The 19,558-nt window shown below is 39.9% G+C and overlaps 1 protein-coding gene across 5 annotated transcripts in view; it reads left to right on the top strand.

The window, feature by feature from the left end:
* The first annotated feature begins 6,137 nt into the window (after positions 1 to 6,137).
* PTPN13 (protein tyrosine phosphatase non-receptor type 13) overlaps positions 6,138 to 19,558 on the top strand; it is a 112,410-nt gene continuing 98,989 nt past the window's right edge. For 3 of the 5 annotated variants that reach the window (XM_050973569.1, XM_050973568.1, XM_018926886.3), the window contains exon 1: positions 6,396 to 6,474. The gene's annotated coding sequence lies outside the window, so the exon portion shown is untranslated. Of the gene's footprint in view, positions 6,216 to 6,393; positions 6,475 to 19,558 lie in introns of those variants that run through there. The other 2 variants (XM_030238858.2, XM_050973570.1) reach the window with 2 other exon arrangements.

The raw sequence follows: 19,558 nt of genomic DNA, 5'->3' as shown, positions 1-19,558 counted from the left end.
TGAGATTTAACAAATCCCATATAGCCACCTGCTTTGAAAGCTTCAAGAGGCAGGAGTTACAGATGCCAAAATATTATCAGGCATACATAAAATATATATAATTAGGACTATAAAGGTAGGATTGAAAATTAAGCAATTCATTAACACTTCACCCCAATTCTCAAGTGTTTCCTTCACAGGGATTAAAGGATGACCTGTCTCTGAGAAGTGAGAAACCTTTCCAAGGGCGTGTTTCTGTTACAAATTGTTTCCTGTCTCTGCTTGTTCTAAAAGTAATTTATGGCCAGGAGATACTAAAGAAATTTCTCTTTGGGGCTAATAACTTTTATAAAATCTGTTTATGTTTCAAGTTGTGGAAATACATAGTACAAAAGAAGCATGAGGAAGAGTGTCCATCACACTGCTCCATCTGCTTCACACTTCAAAAATGCTTTCCAGTTAACAAAGCAGTAAAACATTACTAAGAGAAGAACTGAGACACAACTAAGTGGAAGTTGGAAAGAATTGTCCAAAAATTATTGCATCATTATATTAATCAATATAATTTTTTCAATCACCAAAGTGTGAAACTTTCACAAGCTGTTCGCATGAAATTCTCACAAAAGTCAGCTAGAGTGGCTGACCTGTGTATTACTGGAGATAAAATTTACCAGGATGAAGGGATGCCACCCACTCTGTGGGAGGAGCTCTCTTCTTCAGAAGTATTTCTTTCTTTTTAAAAGACATCAGATTTTAAATCCATGAGAGCAAAACTAATTGAGAATGACTTGCAAAAAAAGAGTAAAATTACCATGAAAGCTTGGTGTTAATAAGCAATTAAGAAAGCAAGGTAAAATCCTGAAAAAAAAATGCTTGCACAAATGCAAAAGCACTATTTAATATTGCTTATTCCAATCAAATTAAAAGCAATCTGCCTCAGTGGGTGCAAGATTGAAAAAGTTAACTTCTAGGGTGGAACTCAGTCCCTGCAGTATGAAAAAACAGCTTTTTACCTAGTCAAACCAAACTTATCATCAGATATCCCAGCAGATAGCTTTTAAAAGCACAGTTTTGTAAAAAAAATAATTTTAGGTATATTAAAATGATCCTTATTATTACGTAGGACACAAGACAACTTTTTGTGGCAGCTTTTTAGGGCAAATGTGAGTAGAAATATAAATTACAATGGTTTATAGAGTAAGTAGGTGTCACAGTAATTGGCACCTACAGCCAGATTATGGTCACTGTAACTTCAATGCAAAACTGGACTAATTCCACAGATTTCAATATAATTACTCTGGAATAATTCTGGTGGAACTCTTGTGGAGAATAACACCCTTAAGTGATTTTCAGACAGGTAGAAGAGATTTTTATGAGTATGAAAATAAATTCAAGTACCATTACAGAGAGTACAATATTTCTATGTCATCAGACATATTTTCATATTTTTGTTTTCTTCTGACTCTTTGATAGCTCCTTTAGTAGTTTATACAGGGATTCTACTTTAATTCTATGTTTCTCTTGCTATATTCTCTGGGAGTCTATCTTCAAACTTCTTTTTGCTGGTTTTCCAAAGCATTTAATGACTCAACAAAATGTTTGCATCAGTCTATCATATTATTATCTCTTCATCCACAGATATTTTAACCTTTACTGCAATATTTCATCATCTGTAATGTCAGACCTTTGTTTATGAACCTTTGGTTGCTACTAGGAAGTGCAAGGACCCTGGTATTGCCTCTGTAAAGATGGCACTGGGAATGTAAAAACATAATGGAGAAAATATTGAGCACAATTTTCAGGACTGTTGGTACAACCAGTGTCCCTGAGTAAATGCTATCCAAGACAGAAACTGGGAAAAAAAAATCTTATGGATGTCAACAATCAGTGGTAAAAGAGTTAAGAAAAAGAGGGTTGAGTTATGTTAATTTGGTTTGCTAACTTTTACTGGGTTTACTACCTTTTAAAGAAAAGCACTGCAATTACTGCATTCAGTTCCCATCCCTTCCAGTTAGGTTTAAGATCACCCATCTGAATATGCACATATTTACTAGTCAAAAATAGCAAAATCATGCAATCCTTAAAGATGAATATGAACAACTTAGTTTCCAGTCATTTCTGTCACCTTAGCAAAGTGGGATTTGATCAAGCAGAAAAAATTCATGTGCATAGCCTGAGGAATTCCAACAGCTTGGGAAGAGTAATAAAGCTGTACAGACACTGTAAGTGTTGGATTGTTTGCCTGCAGAGAGCCACCTACTGAAACCGTCATTGTGCAACTTTCCTTGCATGAAACCAAACCCAACAACAAATTTGGGGGTGACCCCCAAATCACAGAATTCACCACTAGATTAGCAGCATTTCTGTTGGCCTGTGAGTACTGAAGAGCATGGCCAAATATAAAGCTGCCATTTGTACAAGTCACTCCTCTGTTTGAGGGAACCCTGGAGCTCTCAGCAGAAGTTGTGCTATCACTTGCACACAGGATGATGCCAAGTTGCATTGCAGCAAGAGGAATGAATTTATTGAAGACAAACACAATGGTTACAGATGTTGGAAAGCTACAACAGAAGAATATTCAAAATCCACAATGCCTGGCTTTTACAATTTGGTCAGCAGAGAGTCATCAATTATAGAATTATAGAAATAATAGAAACACTACAATTTTGGAAAAAAAAAGTCTTTTTCCCTGTGCCCCCCTGTGCCCCTGGCAACTTGTCTAGACTTTGGTCTGTCCCTCCATACAATCTAGCTACTGTTGATGTGAGAGCCTTTTCTTCCAAACAGGCTGCAGTCTGGGACAGCCTTTGTGTATTTCTCAGCCTTGGTGACCCTTCATCTCATTTCAAATCTCAGATGAAAACAAGTCCTTTTCTCCTACTCTCCCTATACATTTTAATGTCTCTCTTCCACTGCTCTGATTTAACTCTTCACTCTAATATTCCTGAACAAAACCTTCATTAAGATAGACTGCAAAGTTACATGCAGAGAGGACCAGTTTGAACAAGTAGTTTCTGTCTGGGCAAGATTGTTCTCCAATGTATATTTACTACTATTTCAGCCAGTCTGGTTTTAAGTATCTAGAGCTAATTAGCTCCTGTGAATTAGATTTTCTTGAAGATTATCCTCAAGAGCTAAAAGTCTTGGTGTAAGAACTACTTTCCTAGTGAACGTCCCTTTTTTTTTTTCTACAAGATACCAATACTCCCAAATTTATCTCAGGCCTCTTTTTTTGCAGCAGTACTGATAGAGGGTCAACAGGAGCACTACAGACTTCACTGGCACTAGTCTACAAATAGATTTCATTGCAGATGGGGACTGAAAATACTTCCTCCCACTGGCACTGAGCCTCATCAAATGTTTGTAGGCAGCATTTTCCCTATACCTTGATTGTCATTTAGCCAAAGAACATAAAATGGCCAGTAGTTCTAAAGGGATCTGTATATCCAGCTGCCAAAGTTCAGATACCACTTGTTCTGTAGTTTTTGAAAATGAGGTCTCCATTTGTGCGCCAAAACAGGGAAACACCCAAAATTAATTGTCGCTTTTGAAAATCCCAGACAGTCACTGTACTGTCTTAATATTTCCCAGAGATTTAATCTCTGTGGTAGCTATTTCCCTTTGCAGCTTCTTTCTGAGCCACTCATGTAATTTGCTTAGGATCTTTTAGATAATGTAAGGACAACACCTAATGCAGACAAACAGAAGGTGGTTTCTGGGCCAAGTGTGCAAATTACTGTAAGATGCACCTATGTTGGGCTCTTTTGTTTTTTATGGCTTTCATTAGTCACAAAGTTTGAGTTTAGTCTCCCTCTAAACTGACCTTTGCATGTACACTGCAGCAGGCCACACATTTTTTTGTTCTGAGTTGCCCACACTCTTGAGCTTAAGGGATGATTCTGTCCAGTTTATGTACAGGTTTTGTCCTAGTACACAGTTGAGGTGTGGCCAGACATGCATCCCAAACCAGGAACTTGGAGATGCTCTTGAACCTCCCAGTTTAGGCATAGATAGAGACCCAACTTTTTATTAGGGAAGTTTCAACATAAACAGTAGATAATATAAATTGGCTCCTTTTTTTTTTTTTTTTCCTTAAGCAAAGTTGCACTACATTAAACATAAGCTATAAGTAAATGATGCAAGATTTTGATGGTGGAGTAATTGGAGGACATTTACTTGTCAGACAATCTCTTCAGATGAAAATTTAATGTTTGCAAGTCTGGTTAGTACGGAAACTTCCTCGGTACAGCTAAAGAAAAAGTCACACTCAGGAATCTCTTTAAGTGCTGGAATGTCAATCTTTGCAGTTAATGTGTTGTGTTCACAACAAATCCAGAGGCACCACACTGACAAGAGCCATTTCATTTTCCCACAGTGGAGGCATTCCAAGGCATCAGTCTTAGAGCACAACATGCTATGTCTTTCTTTTAGTCAGTGATGTAAGAAGTTTCTAAAGTTATGGCAATGTTTTCCATGTATTTGCATCCCTGTAAAATGCACAGCAGGTAAAGATGGTAATTATATTTTTCATTGATCCTAAGCTCCAAGTTTCCTTGCTGAAATGTTTAATTAAAAATATAATCAAATAGTCTAATGAGATAATTGTTAAGGCATTCACATACATTTGACAAGGCCAAGGAAAATGCTGTCCCAAACAGATGCTCATTAGGAGAATGAAGAACAAGGATATAAATCTTCTTTTGAGGAAAGTAAATTACAATCAAATTTACAGTCTTTTAAAGGAGATGACTCTCTGGGGAGGTGACTTCTATATTCAGAGGCGTATTCTAGCACAAGTATACAATATTGCTTGATTATGTAGGTTGGGTTTCAACACATCTCCAAGTCCTGCTTCATTCATTCCGCTCCCCTGAGTTAATATTGCACCTCTGCAAAAAATCATATTCCTACAAAGAATTCTTTCTGTGGCCTACCTTCAAATACAGTGAAGACAGAGACAGTCAGACAGTGACCTGTAGAAAGAGGAGGTGCCATAGAACGTATAAATGTACAGGGACGAAAATGAGCTCCTTTTGGAAATGTGGATACCAATACAGTCAGTTCACCTTAAAATGTAAGTAGATAGTTATCAACTTAAAGAACTTGTATTACAAGAAAATTATATTTAAATTACATAACTAACAACCTCTCAGATTACTGTAGCCTCTTACTATGTAAATTAGTTTTACTACTCATCTTTATTTTTGTTATGACTTACACAAAGTCCCTGACACTATTAGTTATGGCAGGCTGACTTTTATGCTGAGTCCTTAATACTTTAGTTAAGACAAAGCAATTGGTATTTCACTAGGAAACAGTTACAGTCAAACATTTTTATTTACTTTAAAGCAACTGTTTTCACAATGTTTTAAAATCAATTTTTTTTTTTCAGACAGAATTTACTCTTCCAGACTATCATTCTGAAAGTTCATCTTCACACAGCCCCAATTTGGGGCCACATGTCTGGCGACATTAGTCTTTGCGACTAAAAGTGCTATTTTGTGACTATTTTCTTCCACAGCCTGGCTCCACAGAGGAGGGAGCTACTTCAAAAACTCCAGAGGAACCCACGGGGGAAGCTCTAATCCCACTGCACAAGTGGAAAAAGAAGTCTAAAAAAAAAAAAAAGGGGGCAACCCACCCCAACTTTTCACCTCATGAAGTGGACCTTTTCCCTCACCAGAGTTTGTCTGACAGCTATAAACAATCGACCGCGTTTGAAAGCTTTGGCGTTAAGGCTTTTGTTCAAGTTTGCGGACCAAGACTTCCAGCTGAAGAGCCAAGGTCTGGGACCAGCCAGATCATCCCCTAGGGAAAAAAAAAAAAGAAAACAAAACCAAAAAACGCCTTTGGGGCCAAGAACAGGGCTGAAGTTCGCCCCCAGGAGAGCCAAGTCGAGAAAATCCTCAAGCCGCTGCGGAGGTCCGGCCGGCCCCTGAGGGCGGGAAGGGGCCAGGAGCGGGGCCTGGGCCGGGGCCGGTCGGGGCGCGGAGGGAGCGGGCGGGGCCGGGCGTGTGTCAGCATCTTCCCCGCTGCCCCGGGGGCGGGAGGGAAAGAGAGAGAGAGAAAGGAGAGACAGAGGGAGGGGAGGAAGGCGCGGCGCTCGGGGGCGGTGGGCGGTGCGCGGCCGCCTCCCCGCGCTGCTGGCGGCCCCGAGGGGCAGCGACCGGAGGAGCGGAGCGGGCAGCGAGAGCGCCGGGCCGGCGGGGCCGGGCGGCCGCCGTGCGAACCCGCAGGTACCGGGGCACCGGCAGGGGCGGCTGCGGGCCGGCCGCGCACAGAGGGAAGGAGGGAGGGAATGCGGAGGGAAAGGGGGAGCCGCGGGGCGGGGAGCGCTGCCGCTCCCGCCCTCTCCGCGCCGGGTCTGGCGGCCGGCGGGGAGGAGATGCTGCTCCGCGCTCCCAGCGCAGCCCTGCGCGGCCGCTCCGGGCAAAGCTCCGCGCTGCTCGGCTCCGTCCCCGCCCTGCGAGCGCGGACGGCGGCTCCAGAGCGGCGGTAGGTGCGCGGCTCCCGCTCCGAGAGGGGAAGCCATCCCGGCGGCGGCCTCCGCCGAGCGGGGCTTTCCCGGAGGGAAGGGAGCTCTCCCGGAGGGATGGCCGCCGGTGGGCCTGTGAGCGTCTGGCTTTGGTTCTCGGATCGCGGCGGGGCCGGCGGCGGGGTGTGGGAGAGGTGAAGAAAGGCCGCACGTAGCGGCGGGGGATGTTGGTGCTCCCACCGGGACTCGCAGCCCCGGTCCCGCGGGGTCGGGCTGGGCGCTCGGCAGCAGCGGGACACGCTCTGCCGGCCGAGAAGGGCTTGGGTTTGCCTGCGCCAGCCAAACAAAGCAGCCCCCGCGGCCCTCGGACTTGTTAACAGAGAGGAAACTTTTTCCTCATTAACGTTTTTGGAGGAGCAGAAATGAAGGATAAATCTGTTGGCCGGTGATGAGAAATAGCGTAGGTTTCATTGGCTTTTTATCTGCTAGCAATCGACACCTCCGCAGACCGCAGGATAATCTCTCTCATATTCTAGATTGTGTCATTCTCTTTAAATTGCATGTTTAAAACAACAAAGGCAGTGACTTCATAGGGAACCGCCAGGAGCCGTTCCGTACCCCTCCTGTTTACTGGGGAAACATTTGGGAACCGGTTTGGTTTTGTAGGTAGGATCAGAAGTAAATGTAGGACATGGAAACTGTAATGTTGGTTGCAAGTAATCTGTGTCTAGCCATCTTATTAAGGTGTGAGTTTTGGAGAAGGGAATATGAAAGTCTTTGCATGTGGAACTAGCTGGGGCAGTAACCGTGATCAGTTCCTGAAACCTTTTCAGGGAAGAGGACGTGTTTTGTGAAACTGCAGCGAAACTGGGTCACAATGCACAGACATTTTCCCGAGGGTAGAACCTCGTGTGAGAAAGCTGTCATTGAGTATATGCATTCCGAGGTGTCATGCCTCCCAGGTCATTAGTTTGGGCTCAGGTTGGTGAAACGATGACATTTGGTGCCCGTTGCAGAGCAGGACTGCTGTCGCTGTTCACATCAGAGCATCAGACCTCTGACTGAATGTTGCCTGTTCAAGTCTGTCTTTGAATGGACAGAAATGGGATCAAAAGACATTTCTGCAAGAATTAGAATCAGCCACGACAGAGGTACAAATGAGAAAACAAACAATTTGGGTCTTGTGCAAGAAATACTGATGAGGAAAGAGTAAATCTAGTCAGAGGATCTTTTGGTGGTGTAGTTACAACAGAATTTTCTACCACTCCTAGTGCTATCAATTGGACATACCTGTTCAGCTTTCGCATGCAGCAGTTGTGTTTCACTTGGAGTGTCTTTTTTTTACCTGCCAACAAGCATGTCTTTCCATGAACAGTTCTAGAATTTAAGCAGTAATATAAGGAAAGAAGAGAATGACAGCAAGAAAGAGAAATATATACAATCTAACTTTTAAAGATACTTTATTATTAATTTTTAACCTAACAACACTGTTTTGTGAGTGGAAAGGCACATAATAGGACTATTTTTTTTCCTTTTGCTGGGCATGATAAAAAAAGAACCATATTTAGATCAGGGTTTTTATATTGATTTTGTCCTAATCAGAGTGTGGTGGTTTGGGGTTTTTTTTAAGTTGAAGGTACAGTCGAAGTAAACACTTTGAAATATACCAGGTGTAAAAGAAGACAGGTTGTATCACAGGGTGTTGTTCTAACAGCTTAAAAATTAAAAAAACCCCTCTTAATTCCATGACTGTTGTTGAGTGGAACTGAAGGCTGTGAGAACCTCAGGCTCAAGGATATTTGAGTGGATGGAAGAGCAAGGAGGTATCTGTGTGAGAAGATTGGGCAGAATGTTAAAGCATAAGTGACTACACTGCATGTATTTTTCACCAGGATAACAGAGCCTGGTGGAAGGATGTGACCCAGTATACATCTTCAGAGGCCTTTGGAAGTAAAAATGGACTGTGTGGATGAGTGGCAAATAACCACTGTGACTGGTCATCATGACCAGTGGTAACCTGTGCACAGCATTGTAACTTGTGCGAAGCATTGTCATTTTCAGTGCCTTGAAGGGAAGCAGTGAAGAAGTCCAGGAAAGGGAGGAGATTGCGTTCCTGAGAGTGGGAAGTTACCAGGGCATAAATGTTACCTGTTCTGGTGACAAGAAATTGTAGTGTCTTTGCTTTTTTTTTTTCCTTTATGGTGGGATTTTTTCAGCCATATGGTTCATACAGACTGACTATCACAGAGAAGGCCTGAAACTAAAAATGCAGTCTTTTAGCTGTTTGCTTCTTAAAGAGCACAGCAGGGCAAATATTTTTATTTTTACATCTGGAACAGAAATTATTTGACACATAGCTATTTTTCTCGCAACCAAATGCAGGTATGAACAATAATAATTAGTGGTTGTATGGTACAATAAATCTTCAAAGTGCCTGCAAATCTTAATCAGCAAACCTTAATAGCATTCTATTCCTGCAAGGGAGGTAAGTAATTAGATAAAATGAGACTGGGCAGACTCTTAAATGGAATTTATTGTTGAAGTGCCTGTCAGATTCACAAAGTTCTTCTTTATCACTGAGGTCTCTGAGTGCTGCCATACTTAAATGGCTTCAGATATTTATATGTTGAAATTCATGACATTATGGCCCAGAGGGCCTTGTTAATATTGACATTCTCTTGTTCAAAGTTCTTCACAGTGAAGGACACCTTGTACTCAAGAGCCTCTGTAGTGGTTGTTTCAGAGCACCTGTGAAGACTTATTAACCTGAACAAGAGTAAGGTCAGCTCTTTAAGAGGAATGATTTTCCTTGGAAGGGCTTTCCAGTTTACTTGTGTGACAAGCCTAGAACCTTTAGTCCACGATGGTGAAACTCAAAGTGATTTTGCAAGTCGTTTGTTAAACCTAAGAACATAAAGTACTGCTGCATTTTTGGAAGTAGTGTGGGTTATCAGCTCAACAGTCTGTCACTTTTTGTCCCTCTGCTCACAGAAAAATTTGGCTGGAATTTTACTGTTTCAAAGTGAGCTAGTCAGTGAGACGAAATGATTGAAAAGCAAGTTCTGGTGTAGGGTGTCGTGGTGCAGAAAATACTGGTAAGCAGTTGCCCCAAGCTGTCGCTTACCATGGGACGAGCGTGGATGCAAAGCTGTGAATACCAGGGTAAGTTAATGTTGTATGTCGCCAGTTAACTATTAATGAAATCTGTGCATCTGTAAAGAAGGGTGGAACTTCTGAAAGAAGTGTTTCCCAGCCCCACCTCCTCCTGAAGTACAGAGAAGGAAGCTGGCATTTACAGATGGGAAGGGCACAAGACGACTCTTTGGTGCCGTTTTTATTTCATCTGGGCTTCTCTTTGTCCTCTGCCACTTAAATACCTGGTGAGGAACCAGGCATATTCTTTGTGCATCATTATCTATTAAAATGTTTTCATAAAAGGCAATTAATTGAGTAGGTTGTCTTGGGACAATGATATGCCCTGTGAATTTGAAATCCAATTGGTTAGGATAGAGATCTGCTCCAGTTGTGACACTATAGAAAGAATAACAGACGTGGGAAGGCTTTGTACTCAGGGTTTCGTCTGTCCTTTATCTTTTATGTGTAAATTTAATATGCCACAGAAATGTCTGCAAGTATTATGTCAAGAATTACAGGAGATCTGCTATTAAAACTGGTGATTTTTGATTGCTGGAGTTTGTAGGGAATACTGTAGTTTTGCAGGATGTTGAGTATTATTAAGGATTTGCAGGTGGTAAGGTAATTAATGTCAGATTTAGGACTAGGTGCTGTGTTAGCTCCTGGTTTCTGCTTCAAACAGTTGGTTGTTAAATTTGGTGAGATGGGGCACTTGGAAAAGAGACAAGAGCTTTATCTCCTGTTTTGCAGCTAAAATTAAACCTCAGGGAGAAGAACTGACTGACCTAAAAGTGATGAAAATTTAAGTGCACAGGTTTGAACTGAACACAAACTTCTTAATGAACTAATCTGATACTGTCAAGAACATCATGCTTTTTAGCAGATGTTGAGACTTTTAATTTCTGTGTGAATCTGCCTTGTCAGCAGAAGGACATGGTTTTCTGGGGTATCATGGTTTCTTTATCCAACTCTGCCTAAATTTTTGTGTGTATGTGTGTTTCTTGGAGGTTGTCTTCCTAAAGAGCATTTGTCTGTAACTGTGGGAGAAATATGGGTGGGAACATTCTATAGAGCTGGCTGAAATTTTTGAAAATGAATCTGAAGATGGCTTTTATGTGGTGTTGACATCTTCTTTGAGTATTTGTATGTAGTGTGGGTACTTGGCTTCGGGCATGTGCAGAGAGGTACATTGGAAATGGTGTATCTGAAGTCTGGTTTATTTAGAAGAGTAGATCTGGAACTGGAAGTCTTTATGGGTGACTTTTCTTGAGCAGTGCTGTTGCAGGTAACTTATATTTGTGCTGTAAGCTTGAAATTGATGCTGAACTTGTTGGGAAACACCCCTGTTTATTTCTCAAGTAAAAGAACTTAAGAGGCTTTTTCCTATCAGACTTTTCCTTGAAAGCCAGTTTTGTTTGTTGAGGGGAGAAGGGTGTTAGAGCATACAGATTCCTGATTTTTTTGATGTACTTTTCATCATAGTGAAAGCTGAATAAATCAGTGGAAATACCAGGTTCTTGTGTGTTTCACATCCAGTTTGACAGCAGCTGTTAAAGCTTTTTTGGCTACATCTGTAAATGTATAGAGGTGCAGCTGATGTTCTCTAGGCAGATGACAATAATCTTCCAGGCACACTCCAGGATACCCTTGTGTGTTGGAATCTTAGCACCATGCTGTGTGCTATATGAAACTGACAATAAACACTAGTTCATTGCAGTAGCATAATTACACCACTGTTGTTGAAATTGTTGCATTTTTTGTTGACCTAAATGCTGTTTCAGAATTGGCATTGAAAGGCATAAAGGCATAAAAACATTTTGTTAATGTAAATAATTTTTGTGTAAAGTTGCATGCTTGGAGATGGAAGCTTCTCTGAGTCTCATGGTTGTTCTGTAGTCTGCTTTTACTTTTATTCATGTCACAGCCAGCATTCTAGTCATGTAGTGGGCAGGCCCTCAAAACCTGTTAGAAGGAAAGAGAAGGTTTAGAAAACCTGGTAGAAGGTTAGAGAAAAAACCCAAGGAGCTGAGTGCAAAGGTTTTTTAAGTTATTGCTGAGTACAGACAGAACAGGGTTTATCTCATAATCTCTAGGGGTATAGACACTCTTGTTTGCAGCTCCGTGTTTGCACAGGGGAATTGGTTCCCAGCGATTAATTTTATGCTTCAGATAAGGATTTTTCCCTTTTAATATTAATTTCTTCAGCATCTCAATAGCATGGGCATATTGCACTGTGTTTTTTCCAGTTTTCAGATAGACATGAATGGAGGGCATAATCCCCCCCCCCCAATACACCTGTGATGCACATGGTCCCAGGGCTTTCTTGGGGTCACCAGGGAAAGGTAATGGGACTTGACTCATAAAACCTTGTCTGTTCTACCCTGTAGAACGTTGTTGTTGAAATATTAACTACAAAATTTCGAACTTGTAAGCAACCTTATTTAGTGTTGAAATATGTTCCATCTTTCTTGTTGGGACTGTTGACTTTTTCTGCTAACCACTTCTATATATTGTTATTTTTAAAAATGAAATAAATGACTAAAGACTGAGCTAAATTAAAGTCTGAAACTTCAGTTGTTAGAAATAGTTATGCTTCCTGGCAAAGGCATGCCTTGTTTAAATGGTGATAGATTTGGACTTGGATATTGCCTTAAGCAATAGAGGGGTGAAAAAATGAAGCATGTGGATATTTAACCATGTCATACGTAGATAGTCTGACTTTTCTGCCTAGTTTGCTTATCAGGGTATTGGTGCTGTGAAATATCTTGCTGAGTTTTCTTCTCTCACCACAGTTCATCAAGGGCCAGCATTACTGCTATTACTGATTTTACCCATTTCTCTCTTCACAGAATTAAATGTTTCAGCAGAGAAAAGATAGAGAAGGGAAATGGAGCAGAAGTTTTGCCTTTTAGTACTTTTTCTGTAAAGTCAGAAAATCCCCTCCTAGTGCTTAGGATTATGAGCAGTGGAATAATAGGTCTCTTTTCTCAAGTCAGTGCAAAAGCTGTATTTGCTTTCAATGAATTAACTTGGGAGTTTGAATCCCAGGCAAGCAAATGGTCGATAGGATGATCCAAGCACTGCTTTTATGCTTTGCTTTTTAATGGCAGCAGGAACAGCACACGTGGTGCTTGAAGAGACATCTCTGTAGTATGTGTCGCTGACTGGACAGTTGTGTGGTTAAGTTTATGTGGAGCTATCCTTCCAGCAGCCTAATTAAAGACTGTGTGTAGCTTCCTTAAATGGGATGCTTCAACAGTTGATAAGTACTGGTTTCTCCTTCAGAGGATTTGTTATGGTATGTCTTTCAAGTGCCTTTGTGTGTTTTAACCATTTCTCAGTGATTGAGGTGCATTTTCTCTTTGTTCTTCTAAAGCCAGTTTGCTTTCAGCTTCTGTAACCCTAGAAATTGGACTTCTTCACATTAATTTGACATTTAGGAAATAAGAGAGTACTGCCTGTATGCATGCATTATGCAGAGATTTATTTTTTAATAAGCTCCCTGTGCACTTTTTGGCAAAGGATTTATCTTGGGTAGGTTTCTAGGAGGAAAGAGATTCTGTCCAGCCTTCATAGACTCTGTATTTTAGAATTTTCATCTAACTTCAATCATCCTTTGTGTTCTTAGACCAGTGCCTTGCACCTGAAGGGCTTTCCTCTTAACCATTAGAGTCAGAGCTTCAGAAACACCTGCACAAACATTCAGCTTAATAATTAGTGCTAGAAAACTGTACAGAAAGTGGCAGCAAAAAATAATAGCATATCTAATTAATCTACTGAAATATTAAAAAAATATGTTGCAGTCTAGGGAAAACTTAAATTTTGATGATATTTTCCCATAAAAATAACTTTGACATTTATGGTTGGTGTCTGAATTGGTACACCCTGAAGAGCAATGAGGCTCTCCCTGCTAACTTCACTGGAAATTTGAGTGGACTGAAAGCGGAGTGCAAATGCTATTGACATCCTTATTGATAGATAACATTGCAGTAGACAATGCAGTATGTGTCTGTGTGTCCATAAATTAAGAGAAGAGTAGTTGAGGGCTGTCAAATGGCTTGTATCTGAAATAGGAAGAAATTATTTTACAAGGTAGCAAGAATACCTTTAAAGTACCTGTAAAATTTTGACCTAGAAGGTCTAGCTTGTGAAGACTGTTAGAAAACCATTATCTTTTCGAGGAGCACATAGTCTGGAACAAAAGGAAGGTGGGGTAAAGAAGTGGGGAGAGAAAGAAAGGGTTGGACTCCTTCAAGATGTGCTGGGACACCTTCAGTTCCCTCTTGTTCAGATTTATGGGCTTTGCAAAAATGTCCTTATGTCATGTGCTGCTGGTGGAGGCTTCTGTGAGCTCAGGTTTCTTCCTCATAAAGATTGGGATGAGTTTTCAGGCCTTCATAGCTGCAAGTACTTTTGGTGTTCCCAGCTTAGCGGTTATGTTTAAGGTCTTCAAGAGTTAATAATTACCTGATTTCTATCTTGTGGTTTTTTATTTGTTTGTTTTCTTGGTTTTTTGTCGGTTTTTTAGAACTATTTATCCTCTTACCCCTTTTAATTTATAAGGTTGTTCAGACGCTGAAAATCAGAAGTTTGTCTGGGAAGTCTTGTTACAGTGCTCTTATTAAATAGAGCACCGTAGATTTGCAAGAAGTATATGCTACAAGTTTCTCAGGAACCCCAAAATTTTAGACTTAGATTCCCTGAAAGAGGTTTCTTCTGATGCTATAATCTGACAATGCTTAGCAATCAAGCTAATTGTAAAGAACCTTAAATTTTGAACAGCTTCTTTATTCAGTGTGCCCTGTCATTGAATCCCTTGAATGACCTTAATAAAGAATTTGAAGATTATCTGATTATAAAAGATTTGCTAGCTGGCAGTGCTGAAAGTTTGTTTCATCAGAATTATGGACTCATTTATTGAGTGGCTTTGCAGTTAGGTTATCACATGTGTGGAACAGCCAAATCAGCCTGGAGCTTTAAGCACATGGGCTAACACGTAGAACTGAATTACTGAAATAGCTGTGTAAAGCTCCTTTATGTCAATTTAAAATGTGTGTGCTCACCATGATTGGCACAAGATTTGGGTGTTTCAGAGGTGTGATGCATTTTAAAAATTGTCTTTTTTAAAATTACTCTTGTTTTTAGAGGTTTTCTGATACTATTGTATAACATTAGTTTGTTTCAATCTATTCCCAAACAGTTTTGGTAAGAATAATTTTTCTGCTTTTCCTTGGTCTCTGATCCAGTTCTGTACTCTGTCTATTTGAGGAATATAGTGTGTAAAGGAAGAAAACTTTAAGCTGTTTTTTTGTTGTTTTGTCACAAAATACTAAGGAAAATCCTAAAAATGGTTTTATAATAATTAAGAAATTTTTTATCCATGCAATGCCTTAAGAAGAGAAAATATTTAGTATGCTGGAAGATTTACTGCTTTTGTTGGAAGAAACTATTTTCTGTTATTTTTGATAGCTGCAAACAATTACTGGTGTTTAGTAGAAGTCAGGCAACTTTGAGGCATGACTGGGTCCTTCAAGACCTTCAGCATGTTCTTTTCTAGTGAAATTTGAGAAGTTGCTGTCTTACAGCAAACAAAAGAAAATACTCTTTGTGAACCGCTTAATTGCAGCTGTGTTACTGGAACAAAATGTCATGTGGGGGGAAAGTGTAAATGTGCTCAGAAGGGGATTAGAGAAGTTAACAGAACAGAGACCATTAGTGACTATTAGATTTGACTGTGCAGCTTGAGCTCAGGAACTCAATAAACTGGTGATTGCCAGGAAAGGGGATGGGAGAGCTGGCCTGATCCAGTTTTGTACTTCTTGTATTAAACATTGCTGAAGTTTCTGAAACCACAGAAATGGGAAGCTCTTCCAAACTGAGAACTTCTTTAAACACTTAAAAAAAGAAAGCCCAAAAGCTTAATAAGAAATCTTTTGTGATCTGCCTCTGGAGCTCATGTGTGACCACATGGGCTTGACTTGATGTTCAGAGAAGAACAGCTGTCTGCTTCCAGCTGCAGTTCCTTCCTGGTGTTTTCATCCTTTGTCTCTTGGAATCTGTATTCCCTTTTGTTCAGATTGCTTAAGGAGGGATTAAATGATGGATGGTCAAGTTATCAGGGGAATTAATTTTCATGCAAGTGACTCTAGAGTAAAAATAGCTGCTCAGGAAGAAAGGAGAAAAAGACAAGAACACTTTGGTGATATCACAGTTTAGGTTGTAGTTTTAGTTGTTGATCTAAAAGAAAGTTTAGGAAAGTGAAAATATACTACTAGGTAAAATGGTAAAATATGTAAGTAAACTGTCTTTTAAAATGGCATCACGTGAAAAGTACAACAAAAACCAACTTGTGGAGACATAAATGATTGGATTCCTTTTGCAGATGAGAAACATTACTTAAGAAGGGAAGGACATAATGTGTAAGAGGCATTTTTTTTGTTCTTGCTTCCCTCAACACCAGATTCTTGTGCCCTGTTGATACTACCATGAGTGCTGTGTATGCTCTTTGGCCTGGCACACAGGAGTTGAGCAGAGCATTTTTCAATACCAAGCCCTTAGTTTTGTGATATTGTCAGACACTGAAGGAATTTGTGTCTTCAGCTGCTCGATATTAGTGAGCAGAAGAGAATCAGCAAATTGAATTTAATGTGATATGTGGCAATTTCCCTGGTGCTTGCACAGGGCAGAATATAGTTTGCAATGTTCTAGAAAATATTTTTGTACCTGACATGAACTGAACTCTTTGATATACATGTTAATTATCACTGATTCTGTCCCACCCATTGTCTTTGCTTTGAGAATATTAAAGAGCTGAAGATCACAGAATTTAACTTTTCACTGTAATATGAACTGCTGGTTGGGAAGTCTGCTGCTGATGCAAAATCAGCATGTTCTGCTTCCCTCTTCAGTGGTTTTGGAGAAATGGAAGAGAAACCATTGCCTGTCTAGACTTTAATAGGTTTTATATATATATATATATTTTTTTTTTTTTTTTTAATGTAGACAACATTCATTTCAAGGCTTGTGACATATTTTCGGTGATAGACTATAAATGCCAGTTAGAAAAAAACTATCAACAAACAACACAAAGAATGTTCCAAGAAGTAATATGCATCTAAAAAGAGCGATTGCTTTTTACAATAGTTTTGGAACCTCAAGGTATAAAGTCTTCAGCTCTTTTCAAAGAATTTGTGGAATTCAGATTTTGCTGTGTGAAAAAAGCTCTACTTGGTCACCAGCAGGTGCCTGGGTATATAAAGCAGCTGTAAAACCTGTGTGACTTCTGGGTTGGGAAAGTTTGGGCTTCCTTCACCTTCCTTTTTTCCCCACTCCCATCTGCTAATGGGAGAAATTGGGGTTTTTTTCTTACCTCTTTGTAGACTGATGGTCTAAAATCAAGGGTGAAGTCTTAGAGCAACCTCTATGCAAGTAATTATTGTAAAAAATCCCTAGAAAATTGGAGAAGTCACTCATCAGCATGGTAGGAAGCAAAATCTTGGTTAATGTCAGCTGTCTTCAGTTAAATTTTTTGCCAAAGCTCAAAATTTTAATCCATATCTTTTAAAATGCAGGCTGTGAATGGTTCTATACACTTATTTCCCCTGAATAAATGGGTTAATATTCAGTGTCTAGGTACATGGATGAAAAAAGGTCATTAGTGTAAAACCAAGTGCTAAAGCAACTTTTGGAGGAAAAAGTACTTTTCTTCTGGAATTGATTAGTAATGGTCCACTGAATCCCTTAATTTTGCCAGCAAGGCTTGGTATCTAAAATGATTTCTCAATTTTATTTTTCTTGTGTTTCTAATGTTCCTGACTGCTCCTTTGTCTGTAAGCTGAGTATTTCTTCCTTGGCTAAAACACCCTGTGTGTGCTTTAGTGCAGGCACACTCTCTGCTCTTTTCCCTCAGCTCTCTGAGCAAGTCTTGGTTCCACCTTTGGACTGAGATAATACATTTTCCTGTCTTTTAGATTTCCATCTCAAGACTGTAAAATTTTGTTCCACCCCTCCTTTTTTTATTTCCTCCTTGCCTCTTTACACTAATACCAAATTGGGTATTTCTGGAAGTGGTGAACACTTGATGCTTCTCATTGTTTGCTGCTACTGCTTTTTCTCAGGTTAAGTGTGTATGCAACTTGAGGTAAACCAGTACAACTGGTCCAGTTTGATAAACTCTCATTCAAATTCAGTATTTTGTAAGCAAAGTTTATGGGAGGATGTTTTGAAACTACTGGTAAAACATTTGAAAGTTTTGAAATCTGTTTCAGACTACTCTCCAAGTGGTGTTTTTTATGTGTTACATTTATGAATTTTCTATGTGACGTATCAATGAATACTCTCCAAAGCATTTAGCTAGCAATGAAAGATAGAAATGGAAGTTAAAGAGGTTCAGCCCATAGTTTTTTTTGCACATTTGTGAAATTTTTTTTCATAAAAGCTGAATTTTCTTCTAGGAATGCCATTTGTATACTGAAAATGTAAGTAATGCTTTTAAAATAATATATCAATTTTTTTAAGCTTGCAAGTATAAAATTGAAATACTAAATTCAGGACTGGAAGAAAATTAGGATTGTTGTCAAAGTTCTAGACATACATGGAAAGGATGAAAGTTGGTATATTGTATGCAGGCTAGATTATATAAGACTCGAGCTCTAATGTTTTGAAGGGAGGATTTTTTTTTTTTTTTTAGTGTCAGGTTTTTCTGTTTATTTTAGGTGGTTGTAGTTACTGTTTTCTTGGGTCTCCATGCAGTAGCAGTTCAGAGTTAAGCTGTGGTACACAGTATCATCAAATTGGTTGTGAAAGCAGCAAGGTTTGATGCATTCTTTAGCTGGTCTATCTCCCTTTGGGCCGGTTGTATGAATAAAAGATTCAAGGATTGCTGTTCTATTATCTTTCACTTAATCCCTCTCTGGGCAATGTCTTCAGAGGTTAATGTGACCTTCTGCTTGGTTCTGTTCCAGTACAGCAAATATAATTTGTACATGGGCAGCACCTGTGTATGTCCTCAGTCTGACTAGCTTTCCATTGCTATTTGTAGGAATGTTCTTCAGAGAAAAGGAAAGAAGCATGATGCTGTGAATCACTTCCCTCTCAGTTTCTAGGCCTGTAGAGGAAAAGTTTCTGCTAGTTTGCCTTTGTTATGCAGCCCAAGGGTGTAGTGTAGATTTTTTGTCTTTCTAATATGAATGTTTATCATCCAGACAAAGCAAAACCTCCCAGAACTCTGGGGGTTTTTTTGGTGACAGCAGGCTTGGTATAATGTCATGGGAGGAGGTGCTGCTGTCTTGTTTTTCCCGTTTTTTTGGCAATGCCATCTTCTGTAGCTTGTTCTGTCCTGTAATCTGTCCAAGTACCAAAACATTATGGAGTGCAGCTAGTGATCAGATGGAGATCTTTGTCCATTCTGGTGTGTGAAGCTAGATCAAATCTGCTACATCACTGACTGTCTGTCTTTGCTATAGGTCAGGCAGTCTGTTTTGTGTGGAAGGTCTGCTGAGGAGCTGTAGAAATCACTCTTGCAGGTTTTTCATGCTGCTGTCCAATGATACTGAGACTTCTTAGTGGGGAGGATCTTTCTCTACACTCCAGATCCCATTCACTTTCTTGGCTCAAAAATCATAAACTTGGTAAGCATTTGAAGTTGTGCAGAAATAGCAAGTAGTTGAATCTCTTGTGAAAGAGAAATGACAAGTTTTCCCACCTAACAGGAAAAGGACTAATAATCACACCACCTTTGAGGGCAGTTAAGGCATGGAGAATATCGTGGCTGTAGGACTGAATAAATCATGTGTAACCGCTGAATTTAAGATGAATCATAATGGATGTGTGGATGTGTGTTAGAAATTTGTTCAAGGGGCAGTATAGTCAATTTAACAATTGTTCAGTTGCAAACACATACTGAATCATGCAGTATATAATTATATATTTTTCTGATGTGTGGGGAGCAGAGTGGCAGGCTGAGGGACT

The sequence above is a fragment of the Serinus canaria genome, chromosome 4, assembly GCF_022539315.1.
Source record: "Serinus canaria isolate serCan28SL12 chromosome 4, serCan2020, whole genome shotgun sequence".
In the NCBI taxonomy this organism is placed as follows: domain Eukaryota; kingdom Metazoa; phylum Chordata; class Aves; order Passeriformes; family Fringillidae; genus Serinus; species Serinus canaria.
This window is presented reverse-complemented; position numbering and strand designations above follow the sequence as displayed.